The following is a 15,946-nucleotide window of genomic DNA, read 5'->3' on the forward strand; positions in this document are numbered from 1 at the left end:
GACTTAGCTGATATTTAATAACAAAATTAGAATAAAATAATTCTATAAAATAGAATTATCAATTATAAAAGTAACACACTTTTTCCTATTGAGTATTCACAAAGTTTTTTCAATTACGAAGTATTTAATTAGCAAAAGAAATTTTGAGTAATGAATATTAAATAATTTTATTATTTGATTTGATTATGAGTATTTCAAACAAAATCAATTGTCAATACTAGATGATAGTGTTTACCCTATGCTTATTTAAGATGGCATGCAACTTTCACCATATCATATAATGTAATTGATTCATATCTATTAGAAAAATGATCACGTGCTCCACGCGTCGACAACTCCTATCTTATACTACAATTGTCTATGTGTTGACATCTTTTACCACTACAGTGTCATGATTCAATTTCAAGCCATGATCAACACATAGACCTAATAGACAAAGCCGATTAAGCCCAAGCAAATCTCTAGTTATATACCTGTCAAACCATTACCATTTGTACATGATTGTGGACTTGTTTGGTTATATGTATAACAACTCTAAAATGGTATATACATATATACATAAACTGTATACCAAAATACACAACATCTACATAACTCTCATTACATTACCAACTAGTGGCTATATTAATATCCATGTTGAACATCTAAACTCATACAAAATAGTTCATGACTGCCCAACTAGCATATACAAAGTAACTCATGACTATACAACTAGCATATACAAAATAACTCATGACTACACAACAAAGTGACTTTGAGTGTGGGGTAACTGCTAATGAATGCCATGGTACTGTACCTATCAAAAGGAGGATATGAATAAACCTCCTCAAGCCATGATCTAGCAACCTCCGAATCTGAAAACCAGAACATAAATTTTGAAAACAGTGAAGGACATTAGAAGAGAACAAGTAATTATACAGTGGAAGATTTATAAAACTATGCCATTTCTTTAAAACCACGCACTTTTAGTCTTGAAACGAAATCTATGAATAAACTCATGTAATACAACATATAAACGAATTATTTCAAATGTTATTGAATCATTTCCAAAAGCAATTAGGATTTTACTCCAAGTGTGAAAGCATACTTGAGTTAAAATGAGTTGAAAACACATGAATTTTGAGAAATTATACTCTTGGTATTGATACTCCTATTATAGGTATCGATACATGTTCCATAGAGTGACCTTTTGAACCTTTTTGGCTTGAAAGTATTGATACCTTTGTTGGAGGTATCGATACTTTTGCTCCAAAACACTTTTGGAGCCTATATTAAAGAACAAGTATTAATATCCCTTGCAAGGGTATTGATACTTCATTCATAAATTTGCATTTGTAAGTCCAAAACCAACTTTTCAAGCTTAAAACTCTCAACCAAGACACTTTAGCATAAACTTCTATTAGAAACATTCTTTTACAAGGTAATTAACATTACAAACATACTTGAAACTCATTCTACCCAAACAATCTATTGAATCATTCCATAGATGCAAATAACATATCAAACACACTTTCTTAGGGTTAGGTGGGCCTCAATTTTTGTCTACTGCATAGATGATTCACTAATTCTTTGATTTAGTGTTAAATAGGTTTTGCAAGTTTGGCAGGGAACGAAGGGAGTACCAAAGTAGAGGATTTTGAGAGGGTTCCATTATAATGATACTAAGGTAAGTATTAGAGGAAAGAAAAAAAAAGCAAGAAAAAAGAAGAAAGGAAAAATAAAAGAAAAAAAAGAAAGTAAAGAAAAAAGAAAAAAAGTAATTTAAAGAAATTAACCCAACAGTGAAGTGGTTGAGTCGTGAAAACAAATTTTCTAGTCGGGATGTGTGTAAGTTTCGGTGGTGGCTGTTTTGTTTCTTTTTTAATGTTTTTGCTGATATTGACTATGATTGAGTTTTTTTTTGTTTCTAGTAAAAAGATGTTTTTGCTTCATTTTTTTTAAAGATAACCATGCTTTGCAGCGGAAGGATTTTGGATTTAAGGAATGGAGTGTTGGAATATTTTGGGTTTGTATAGGTTTTTTTAAAAAAAGGTATAGGTTCTTCTTTCTTTGTTTTGCTTGCTTGAGTTTGAATTGGTGAGTCGATTTTCTTTGTTTGTGCTTTGCTGAGGAAGGGATTACAATAGGAATGGAGAATCAAAGATGTTTTTTAAGAGTTCTTACTGATGTGGATTGGGTTATTTGTAAGGTAGTATTGAGGGGGAGGGGGTGTCTAAGATTTAAGGGAGTGATCAGACAATTTGGGATTTAGGATACGAGTCAAGACAATTTTAGGGACTTTAGGAACAACCCATCATAGAAGGATATGAAAGGGAGCTTTCTGTTGCCACTGTTAGCCATGGGGTGTTCTTTAGTACCTATTAGGACATTTTTGAAAAGAAAAAAAAGAAGAAAAAGAAAACAATAAAGAAAAAAAAGGGAAAAAAAGGGAAAGGAATAGAAAAGAAAAAAGAAAAAAGAAAAAAGAAAAAAGAGAAATAGAAAAATGAAAAAAAAGGATAATTTAAATATTTTTGAATATATTTGAAATAAAGTGTTAGTGGTGAGTTTTTTTTATTATTTTTGTCGTGTTTTCCCTACTTCAAATTGTAATTGCTTTTTTCATTTGTGGTGAATTAATGTGGTTGATGGGTGGGAAGGGGTAAGAAGGGGTGAGGAGGTTTGAGGGGGATTTATGAAGGAGAGGTTTGTATGGGTTTTTTGAAAGAAGGTTGAAAGTGAGGGAGATGTCATATGGGTAAGGAGGAGGGGGGCTTTGATATGGAAACGTGACAACGTGGGGGGAAAGGATTGCTTGACATAGAGAAGTAGTTTCATTTTTTTATTTTGGTGGGGGGGAGGGTGAGATGAGGGAGCATGAGTGAGTGGCTATAGAGTTGGTGATCGAAATTCTTTTTGGAGGGTGGTGATTTGTCTTGGGTGTGGATGATGATGTTCTTAGACCTTATGCTATGATCATGGCTTTGAGGCCTTGTTTTGAAGTGCAATTGAAAGCTTAATCATGGTTTTCTTGGTTTACTCTATTGTTGTCTTGGTTGCCCCTAGATTGGTTTCCTTTGGCTGATTATCACTACGCTTGTTGCTCAATTGCCATGCTACTGCTTGCTGTTGGTTCCAACTTCTCTTTCTCTCTTATATCAAGAAATAGTCGTTAGATCGACAATCTCTTATCTTCATGGATGTCTCATTTTGTTAGTTTTAGAGGTTCTAATGCATTTTGATTTGATGATATATTGTTTGGCCTCTTTGACTGATTCAGATTGATATGTTATATTTGCATACACTCTATTTTGTATTTCTTTTTGTGTTTAAGGAAGTGCAAACACTCTTAGGTTTTGAGTTTGTTTGAAGGACTTGTGTAAAATAGTTAAAAAAACCTTTAAACAGACAATTTTTTGACCAAATGTACAAGTTCTCTTGCTTGAGCTGATCTTCTAATGCCATACGGAGTCTTAGGCAGTTACAACCTTAGATTAACAATGGCATTTAATGGCTTTTGAGGCTAATAAATTCACCTTTCAAAAAAAAAAAACATATTAAGCACTCAACACCTTTAGTAAGGCCACTAATCATTAAGTTTGATTCAATCAGTGCGAGCGAAAATCACAGAGAGGATAACGCCACTATCCCCACATACCACAATCCTTGCTTACCATTCACAAGTAAGACAACACCACCATCCTTGTGAAGGTTATATTAAGGTGCACCCCATCAAGATACTCAAAGGTGGGACAACACCACCATCCTTGTGAAAGCTAGTCCTCCTAAAACATTCCATCTCATTCACATTTTTTATAGCACAAAACATATAACATGTAACTCAACTATGTTATCACAATATCATAAATTTCAACACATCAAACTTTAACCTTTCATACGTGTCAACATACTTGAAATTTAATAGAACTCTTTTTTAAAAGAGCTTGCTTCCTATACAATACATACATACATACGTACATACATACGTATATGTGTGTGTGTGTATGTAACATGACATATACCATACTTTTAACATTTGGGAGCCAACATCACTTAAGCATCATGAGCACTATCATTCAATACGTATCCTTAAACATTCATCATTTAAAATCATTTATTCATACTTTTTCTTGTATAAAAAAACTTTCAATGCAAGTCTATTCAATTGTATGTTACTTACATAATTCCAAGGCCATCTAGCCAAGCTCTTTTAGTTATCAACTTTAAGAGTTACAATGGAACCTAACACAACCAAGGTTCATAATCAAAATCTAACATTCTTTTAAAACTTGAAATTTAGCTAATAAACTAACAACTTTCAGTAATTCTTCCTCTAGATTTAGGTCTACCTCAACTTATTTACATTTTTCATACCTATTTCCAACACTTGGGTTTAACTCATCAACTACCTCTAAACATAGTTCATAACACTTTTTACTCAATTTTCAACTTGAACTTACCTTGGTGAGCTTATCTTCTATGATCTAAATAGAAGACCTTAACACATGAAAGAAAATGAAACTTTTCCCAAAAAAGAGAATTTAAGTTGAAAACCATAATCTTGAAGGTTTTAAAGATAGGATTCTTACCATAAATGAGTTATGAACTTAGATCAAAGTGAAATTAGGCAATGTGTGAAAAGAGTGGAAAAAAAGGGAAAAAGGGTTTGGGAGTCAATGAGGGAGAAAGGAGAAAATGAAGTAACAAAATCGTGGCCACCCATTTATACTTATTGAAATTCACACGTCTCAAGTATCGACACTTTTAGCATAAGTATCGATACTTAACATATAGAATTCTTTTCTGAGGCATTCAGGGTATTAAGTATCGATCCTTCCTTTTGAGGTGTCCATACTTTTACACAAAATGCTCCTCAAGGCACTTTGAAGAATAAGTATAAATACCTTCCTTGTAGGTATCGATACTTTTTTCCCAGATTCTTCTTATTCATTCCAAAACTCATCCATTTAACTCCTTATTTATCCTCACACTTCCAAATAAGTCTAAGGTCTTCCAATTAAGGGTTTTAAGGTAGTTTTTCAAGACATGTGGCTTGGGTACAAGGAACTTTTCCAAATTAATTCTTATATTAAAAATTCAAGGTCTCACATACAGTTTGTTTGTCACGTCCATTGCCAAGTGTTCTTGTTATATCATTTGAATATCAACTATTTATGCTATGTTTCGTCACTTCAACCTTTGTGTCGTGTTTTGCCACATCATTTACCACATGTTTCACCACGTTTATCTTTAATGTCATGTTTTGTTATATTTATCTTTTATGTTGTGTTTCGCCATATCATTCTTTATCTTATGTTTTTCCATGTCACTTATCATGTGTTTCGTCGCGTTTATCTTTTATGTCATGTTTTGTCACATCATTTGCCACGTGTTTCGCCACATTTATCTTTTGTGTCATATTTCACCACATTTATCTCACTATGTCATGCAGTTGCTAATTGATTTCGAAACTTTATTTATTTTAGTTTTCAAACTCAAGATGATATGGACCATAACATCTTGAGTTTAACGGAGAGTGTTTAGATAATTATACAAATCGTTTAGTTAGAGTTATTATACAATATTATAACTAATTATACTACAATATCTAGTTAAGAGTTATACTATAATACTATTAGTTAGTTAGTGTTAGACTATGACTAAGATTAGGATTAGTTTTATATATATTTATCTATATATGTAGCATACATAATTTAAATTTTATGTTAGAAGAGGGAAAATCTTGTATTATATAAAATTGTATAAGATACAAAAAAATCTAAGTTATATATTGAGAAATCTAAATTATGTATATTAGATATGTATATGGCTAATCCTAATCTTATTCATAGTCTAACTCTAATTAACTAACAGTAATATACTATAAATCTATAAAGATATTTTAGTCTAACTCGATAATAGTATTATAAAATAACTTTAATTAAATAATTTGTTTAATTTTTTTAACACTCTCACTTAAACTCAAGATGTTATGGTACATGTCAACTTGAGTTTAAGAGCTAAGATAAACTAAGTTTTAAAATCTACCAAAGGTTGCATGACGTAATGACATAACAAAATATAGTGCAAAAAATGACGTGACGAAACATGACATAAAAGATAAAATATGGTGAAGCACGTGATAAGTGATGTAATGAATAACGATATAAAATATAAACGTGGTGAAACAGGTAATAAGTGATATGGTGAAGTGTAACATAAAATATATACTTGACGAAATATGTGATAAGTGATATGATAAAACACTACACAAAGGATGACATGATGAAATACGACATAAAAAATAAACGTAGTGAAACACGTGATAAGTGACATGACAAAACATGATAAAAAGAGTTGACATACAAATGATGTTATGAAAACAAGTGGCATCGGACGTGTTACATAAACTACAGTGGTAGAAAACGTCAATATATGGACAACTAGAGCATGCGACATGAGTTGTCAATTCGTAGAACATGTGAAACAAGGATTGCCAACAACCAAGATGGCTCTGATACTATGTTAGAAAATGAGAAAATCTTGTATTATATCAAATTGAATAAAATACAGAGAAATCTAAATTATATATTAAGAAATCTAAATTATGTATATTACATAGGTATGTGTGTGTGTGTGTGTGTGTACGACTAATCCTAATCTTATTCATAGTCTAACTCTAATTAACAAATAATATTATAATATAACTCTAATAAGGTATTGTAGTTTAATTCAATAATAGTATTGTATATGTTGCATTTAGATGTGGTGCGTCCACATGACATAAAACTATGTTAATTATTTATTAATAATTAATAAATATTTAATTAATTAATATTGAATATTGTTATAATATTTTTTTTAATTAAATAATTGGAAAAAAAATTTATTAGAAAATCAAAATAGGATATAAATTTGAATTTAATTTGTTTAAATTTAAATAAATATTATCTATATAATAATATATATCTTAACTATAAAGAATAAAATCTCAAGTCACTTAAGATGCAGAAATATTGTATCTCTGTATCCACAGAGATATTATCTCTATATAATAAATACAAGAATAAAGAACGTTAGTTCTTTAGTAAGTCAGAAAAATAGAAACATAAACTCTTTCATTCTTTGCATTCTTGAGGCACCATCAATGAGACTTAAGGGTTTTAGAACCTGTAATTAAACATAGAGGATTCTAGTAGCCGCTCCATAATAACGGGAACAAAGATATTGTTGTATAGTTGTAGTATACATGTTTGGAATATGAAAGATGATTTATAAAGCAAGCTTTTTGATTCGAAAAGGAGAACAAATTCATCCAAAAAGTGGCCCACCTCCCAACAATGAAATTAGGGCAGGTTTTGGCTTGCTTTCATCTTTTTAATTTGTGTATTAAGTATTTATATGCATTCTTATGTTTGAACGTTTGCTTATTTTTGGTGGGTCATCAATGGTATTTTTTTTATTTTTAAATTTTGTATTGTAAAGTTTATGTTAAAATATTATGTCTAGAATCTGCCTATAAAGTTTGGTGTAGTTTGATGAATTTTGAATTGAGTTTTAATATTTTGAAAGTATGTTTTGGATTATGACCCAACATGATTGTGCTTAATTTTGACTACCAATGTATAATTTATTATGAATAAATCTCCAATAGATATGCATAATTTTGTATTACCTTTCCAACAGTATATTATATGTATTTTTCTGATGAGAAGTTAAGTATAAAAACTTGAATTGCAAATTTGAACACACCTGCAAAACAAAGGAATAAAACTTAAATTAAGACTAATCTATAAAATTTTAATATTAGCAAATAATAAGGACAACAAAATCCCCGACAATGGCGTCAAAAAATTATTGTCAATTTTGCACACGCAAGTATACGTATTGAGCAAGTAATATGACAATAAGTCCAAATTATCATTTCAACAAGGATTTGTTTATAAAGTTTCACTAAGTATTAAAATTGTATAACAAATTAATCTTGTTTAAGCAATCGAAAATTGAAAAGCTAATCAAAACAAAATTTCAAAGAAACACTAAATTAACCAACAAAAATTAAATATCTTAAGAAAAAAAGGTAGATTAAAGACCTAAGATCATGGGTTCATTCAACACTTCATTTGATATCAACTTTCCTTGTTATTATCTTTCTTGGGTGGTTTTACTAACATAGAATCCAAAGCTATGGACAAGTCTCCATCGAGATGCTTGCACAAATATCTAACTTAATTAGTTCACTATATGTCTATAGGAATCAATTAAATTAAGTTCATTAAGAAAATGTCCTAATTTGGCTATATATGACAATTGGTGTATGTCTACCCAAATCGCGAATCAGATTACTTAAATGATATGAACATACACTATTCGAATCTTAGTCCAACTTAAAACCTCTTTGTTGAGTTTTAATTAGATTCACAAATCAATTAATTGTTTATTAGGCAATGAAGAACATATTTAAATAAGTAAAACGATACTCATTCATGATAAATAACAAAAAAACAAGTATTCAGACAACATGTTGAAATCCACCACAATCCTAAAAATGAAAATTAGTTCATGATATCTAAATAAAACACTATCCAAAGAAATTTAGCCATGAATTCAAAACAAGAAAATAAGAATAACACAAAGGAGAGAAATAAACTAATGTTGAAGCCTGGTTGATCTAGAATCTCTCTCAATTGCTCTTGATTTCTTACATGATTCTTAACTCTAATTCTCCAGAAAAGCTACTGCCATCTTCTGTTTTGAATGCTCTCAAAAAGTCCCTTAAATAAGTGCAAGGTGCCCTACTTTCCAATTTTCCATCAAAATTTTACTTTTGGAAATCAGGATGGCACTGTGGCCTTGACTCTTTGACACTGTGTCAACATTGGTGGCTCTACGGCACTCTGCTCTCTGTCATTTGTATAGTGAACCCCACCAGCTCAACGTCGCGACCATGATCCTCCCAGTGCTGAGGCGGTAGCTCCTTCAGCACTGCAGCCATGAGTAACTCAAAGCAACGACCTCGGTCATCATGCTGCCTTGTGCAAAACTACATCTATCTATCATCTTCGAACATGATTTCACCTCAATCTAGTCTGAACTGGGCAATGTGGTAAACATGAAAGTTTTATCTCATTCTCTTAACTTTCCAATGGATCAAAAACCACATCAATTAGACCTCTGTAGCTCAAGTTATCTTTAAATTACTACAATATATATGAGTGAAGCCTTCACCATACTTACGCTATTATGACTCAATTACACCTTGCTCATCACATATCCTGCACAAAACCATGAGAGAAATCGACATTAACTCTTCTTATAGTAAATTAAAACAAAATAAAGTAACATTGAACTAAAATAACTTAATTTAAGTATTCAACATGTAATCTAACTTAAATTAGAAAACCATTTAAAATGCTAAAATATGAACCTAAAAACTCAAAGGTCTAAAAACTTAAGTCCCCATAATGTGTCAAAACAACTCTACATAATAGAGTTATCATTACATCTAATGGCTATTTTTTGCTCTGAGGCTTGAAGCGCATTGACATGCTCTTATGAAAACATAGCAGTTAGGTCTTTTGATTTCTCAAGAGCTGAGATTTTTTACTCAAATCTCTCAAGAATGCTTACCAACACTTTCTCCACTATCCTAGCATCTGAAAGCTCAACTCCTAAAAGCCTAACTTAATTGACTATCGTCATTAGCTTATCAACATAGTTTTTCATAACTTCATCTTCCTTCATTTTCAACACTTCAAACTGTCTCATTAAGTTTAAAATTTGCATCTTTCAAGTTTCGTCTAACCCTTGGAACTCCTCCTTGAGCTTGTCCCAAGCTTCCTCAGCTATTTCACAAGGCATGATTCTTGTGAATATTGTATCTGTCACAGCAGTGTGAATAAATGACAAGGCCTTGTATTTTTGGCCACTTCCTCACTATGTGTCTCATTTGATTCATGGTGGGGTTAGCTCTTAGTACGCGAGGCTCCCTTCCTTGCTCTACTACTTCCTAAAGGTCAAAATCTTTTAAGAAAGCCTTCATTTAAATTACTTAAATAGCATAGTTGTCACCACTGAAGATCGGTGGTGAAAGAGATGAAGTGCTACCACTTGAAACCATGTTTTGATGAAGAAAGCTTGTTTTGTGACTTAAGAGGAGGAAGATGAGGCTTAGTTAACCCTTTAAGAACTTAGAGAAGCTTTGATACCATGTAGATTTATATAAACATTGAGAGTTATACAAAGAGAGAATTGTTAAACGAGGGAGAAGAAAGAAACAGGGGGAACACCACGGTTTTCATTGCCATTTTTCATATATATTACAACTTGGTTTTTACATATAGAGAACAAAAGATAAAATTAACTCCTATATTAGCCAATCACAACTTATATATAAGTTAAGTCTGCTTGATAAGCCAATACAAAAAAGAAAAAAAAGATAGCTTGGCATTATCGATAGCATGACTGCTCTTAAAACCATATTTTTCACGTGTTGTCATTCACAACAAAATGATGGCAAAAGTTTATTCAATTTGATCTCAAAATCCTAACAAAGAGACAAGACATGCATTTATCAAAGAGATACAGATACTTAGGAATCCCAAGGCAGCCAAAACATTGAGTATGAACCTCCAATTAAGGGAGTAAAAAGCCTTTTTAAGATCTATCTTCAAAGCACGTCTAGGTGAAAGATTAGATTTATGGTATCCTTTGACCAATTTTTAAGCCATTAAGACATTGTCAACTAGATTTCTCTCATCAATGAATGCAACTTTAGCTTAGGTTAATGATACAGGAGAGGTAATTTTTCAACTCATTTGTCAAAATTTTAATGATGCAATTGTAAATGATAATGCAAGATGATATTGGCTAGAAATTTGACATATAATTTTGATTGAAGTTCTTGAAAATATTTGATGACCAGTTGTAATTAAAAAAGATAACTCTCAAAAGATTTTTAACAAACATAAATGGTAGAACACGGAGCACTTACAAGACAAAGAAAAATAAGCTAAACTTTTGTTGTTTATTCATCTGAACAAGGTAATTTATAAACCAAAAAACATAAAAGTTTTGCTAAAATAAAAGACCCTTTACTCCATTAACCAATGATAAATAATAAAAGCATATATCTAAAATAAAGGACTAAATTGAAAGTTTCAATTTAGTCTAAAGGTAATTTTGCGATTAACATAAAAATTATGCAAATATTATTAGGGTTAAAATTAATACGTTTTCCATAAATATAATGCTTGTGCTGCACATGAGAGACACTATTCACATTTGAAACCTTGAGAAAGGAGAGAAGAGAAATTGACAAAGGTTGCTAGCCCTGGATATTGGTTTGGAGAAGAAACTCTGAGTGTCGTCTTCTTCTTTACCTGTCCTAAATATCTACTTCTTCTTCCCTCTTCCTCCTTGCTGACCTTTTGTGTTCCTTTTGAGAAAGAGTGATTAATCCTAACGGTCTCTCCCTTTGCTAGCACTAGGTCGTGCAAGCACAAGCATCCCCGTCCTTCATTGGAGTTGTATGCAATCATCATTCATGTGGATTACTGTTGGAAGTTGTCACTTGGATAGCTTGTAGTCTCCTACAATCCAGCTTGGTGCTTAAAGGATTTAGTTTTTGTACTTGAGAACCTTGTGATTTCGATTCCAAGATCTTGAAGGTATAACAATTTATTCCTTTAATTAGTTTTCTTTTACATTAATTAACCAAGATATGATTTTATCTGAGGAAAAAGTTTTAAATTTCCACTGTGCCTATAATAAGCTTGCATGAATTTTCCCTAACATGTAGGAATTGTGTAATATTTTTTGAAACCATTAGAAAGTTTACTTTCAAATGAAACTAGTTTCACTCAAAATTCAAGTATTTTTCATATATTCTAAAAATACTTAAAGTATGTCAAATTTCAACACATGCTCCATATTTTAGTTATATCTTTTTAAATATTTATTGTATTTGAGTCTATAATATGTATATATATAACAGATATTTGAATTCACTTTTCAATCATATAAAACTATGTACAATTTCTTTATATTTAAAAAAATTATAAAGATCGAAACAAGATACCTTTGTAGAGTTGAAGCAAAAGTTTTCTAAGGTGCTTTTAAAGTAATTTAAGACATGATTATGGTGTGAGTTTGAATTTGTCAAAAAAATAGTTTAAACTTTTAAAATCATCCCATTAGTCTCCAAAACTAATTGCAAACCTAAGTTATTAAGTGCAAAATTTAGTGTTTACAACGCTAGGGGTCATAGTTGCCCAAGCTTTGTCCAAGTCGTGCATTGAGATGGGTTTCAATAGAAAAAGAGATGTGGGTGACAACATACATGCATGCAATTCAACGTTAATGGAAGAAGGAATAACTTTGGACTAGGAGGCCCCAACTTGAGCACAGGCTAACTCTTGGTTTGCTAGTGGTCTCATCCATGTACAAAGGGATGTCTATTGCTTGCCTAGCAATAAAGCTGAGTCCAGTACTGGTGAAAAGCTCAAGTGGTATGTTGCCCTTTTTGTCAGAGCAATAGGCTAACTTTGGTACTTAGCCCAAGAAGTGAGCAATCAAACAATAGTGTCAATTAAAAGTGAGTAAAATCAATTAAGATCAATTATCCATCTAAATTAAATATGATTTAGGTAAAATGATTTGGTCTAATTAATCTATTGAATTAATTGGTCTAAAATGTTTTGTCCAATTGATTATTTTGGTCGATTCTCGATTTTGAAATTTTTGGACCAATCCACCCAAAAAACTAAACTAATTTTTTATATATTTATATATATTAATATATAAAATATTTTTTATATATATTAAGAAGAATTGAGAGTAAACTTAATTAATAATATAACTTAATTAATAATATACTTAAAATGTAACACCCGACCCCAAATTATCTGTGATATATCATTCACATGCTTTGGATAGCATGTTTGTATATTGAATTGTCCCGAAAAACAAGTTCAATGACTGTATTGCCCCTAATGGTATGGTTCAGTCAAATAAGTCTTTAACTAGTTTAAACAAAGAATCGATGATGAATTTCAGAAAACTAAAACCCATGGGTTGATTTAAAATGAGGATTCAGAGTTTGAGGTCCGATATGGAGTTAATCCGGACTTTAAGTATTCTAGGGGCAAAATGGTAATTTACCACCTAAGGACGAATATGGAATTTTTTTTAATCCCGTTTGATTAAGATTGATTATATTAAACTTATTGCAGTATAATTTGAGAGTTTGGCAGTGAAAAAGGTTAATTTCGGTTATTTCTAGAGTGTAGGGGTAAAATCGTAATTTTTTCACTCGCAGACAAAATTTGAGATTTTGAGAGAATTAGATCACATTTGACAAATTGGAGAATTATATGAGTATAAGGGATGAAAAATATGTCTATGGGCAAATTTTTCAGTTTTTGGGGCAAAAATGTAATTTTTGACTTTTACGGAGGCAAAAGTGTAATTTCAAAAAATTACTCCACCAAGACTTTGGATAAGTCTGAGAATTTTATCTAAGCTATGGATATGTGGGACAAGTGTATGGTGAAAATTTGAAAATAAATGGATGGCTAGAATTTAAGGAATTAATAAAACAAAAAAAATAATATTATATTATTTTAGCCTTTAAAAATGTCAAAATTCCAGAATTCTCATCTCCTTCAGCTGTCCAAACCAGGAGAGAAAAAGGGAGAAAAGAAATAAGAACCGTAGCTGAAAAAAATTGGGAAAAATCAAGAGAAATCAAGAAATTAAGCATTAAAAAGGTAAATTTCATTGATTTTCCTTGTGATTTTCACTACCCATGCATTTTTTTTCTCATTTCCATGCAAAACTAGAAAGTGGGTATGGACACCCATGCTGGCCAAACCTCCATGGATGAGTTTTGAACTTGAGTTTGGTTGATTTTAATTGAATTAAGTGATTTTAGTTAGATTATATTGAAATATAGCAAAAACAAGCTAGAGAAATAATTTTCTCCCATTGAAACCCATTATGCCGAATTTTCTAGGGAAATATTGACTGCTGATCTTGATGTTTATTTGAGGAATTATGATGAATTATGAGCCTAGAAAAAGAATGAGAATTTTCGGAGCAAAAATATGAATTTTAACCCACTACGGGTATTTTCATAATTTACTATTGAGACTGATAATTTGCACCACACTAAGGAACATTAAGTTAATTTGGGTGAAATTGAGGTATAAAAACTAAAAAAAATTAATTTGGAGTTTAAACGGACGCGTATATCGATTTATCGGGTAAAAGATCGAAATAGGCTAACATCTCGTTTAGACAAAATTTAGACATTTTGCACTTCATATCATGCATTAGTAGTATAAATTAGTTTGTTTTGGTTTAGTACCAAAGTAGTAAACCTCTTAATTGTGCAATTTGTCAAGGTGGCGAATCCTCTGGTAAGGGCAAAGAAATCGCACCCGATGAGTAATAGTTAGAGTACCCGAATTTAGTTTTCAAAAACTGTGAGTGAACTTATTATCGTCTTAATTATCTAGAGTAGCTTTATACAATTGTGTGATTTTATGAAAAATGGGTTTAAATGGTAAATTGCTATGATTTAAGAGAAATTGTGATTTTATAAAATGATTTTATAAATTTTTTGAAAAATCGAATACTAATTTTGAAAATAGAGTAATTGGAGACTGCTTGCTTGTATTATAAATTTATGGTTTTAAATTGAATGGCTTATGACAATAAATGAGCATGAATGGCTAAACTAATTTTGGTGTTAGAATTATTTATATTGTGTATTTAGCCTTGAGAGGTTAGGTTGCGATAAATTGTCATGTCATGCAGAAAAAGATTTTATAAATCAGGTGGTAGATAAAAGATTAGCTTCTGCAGTGGTGGGGGGTTTCGTGGGCCAGCCTATTAGAGGGGCACGGTAAACTCTTTTATATTCTCACCTCAGTCGTAGAGGCGTGTAGGGTATCTCCTGAGGTGGGCTTTTTGAGTGCACTTCACGTGAACCACCGCGTGAGAGTGAGACTTAGCCAACGCCAAGGAATGGCTATGTTTCAAAATAAAAATATGATTTATGCGGAATATAAAATTTTTAACAGCCTTGGCAGATTCGGTTGGATACCCCTGGTCCAGGTGTCCTCGAGTACAGGATTTGGCATGAGTCAGCTTTTGAGTAATTCACGAGCCATATTGATTATTTGGTTGAAATGAATATTCATGATGTGAAAAATTTGCTGAAGTTAATTATTTTTAATTGTCTCCATTTACTCGCCTTTAGATAGTTTAGATGGTGTCTGTTTACTCACTGAGATTTTACAATCTCACCACCCTCAATTCTCCACATTTCAGGTTCGGGATAGTCGGTAGATAACCGATTGCATCAAGGACTTCAGTTAGCCTTGCATTGACAAAATTATAGGTTCACAGACTCGCATCTTATTGGTTAGTTGGGGGCCCACGTGTCATTGTAAAAGTAATTTTATATTTTAGTTATCTGATTTAAAATATGTATGAACATATTAAGTTTTTACACCATGTTTTTGGTGAGTTTCGGTATTATCGAAGAAAAATGATGAAAATGCCCCTGTGAGGCAGAAAATAATATTTTATTGTTTTGATTTGGAAACGACTTATGATTTTTTTGAAATGCAAGATTTAATAACTGTCGCTCACCGGGGAGATGCGAAAGCTGATGCTAAGCCTTACGAGGTTCCGATCGGTATTTCGGATAATGAGTGTCTATCGAGATGTCGTGGCGGTTGTCACGGCCCCGATGGGAGTTCCAGGTCGTGACACAAAATATATTAGGGTATTATACGTACATATACAAATTATAATCAAAATAATTTAATATTAGTTATATATATATATTTATTTATAAATCTGTATTAATATGAAATTACAAGTTATATATTTTAAATGATATAAGTTATATGTTAATATTATAATATATGATAGTAAATATCCTACATATTAATAT

The sequence above is a fragment of the Theobroma cacao genome, chromosome 1 (assembly GCF_000208745.1).
Source record: "Theobroma cacao cultivar B97-61/B2 chromosome 1, Criollo_cocoa_genome_V2, whole genome shotgun sequence".
Lineage (NCBI taxonomy): Eukaryota > Viridiplantae > Streptophyta > Magnoliopsida > Malvales > Malvaceae > Theobroma > Theobroma cacao.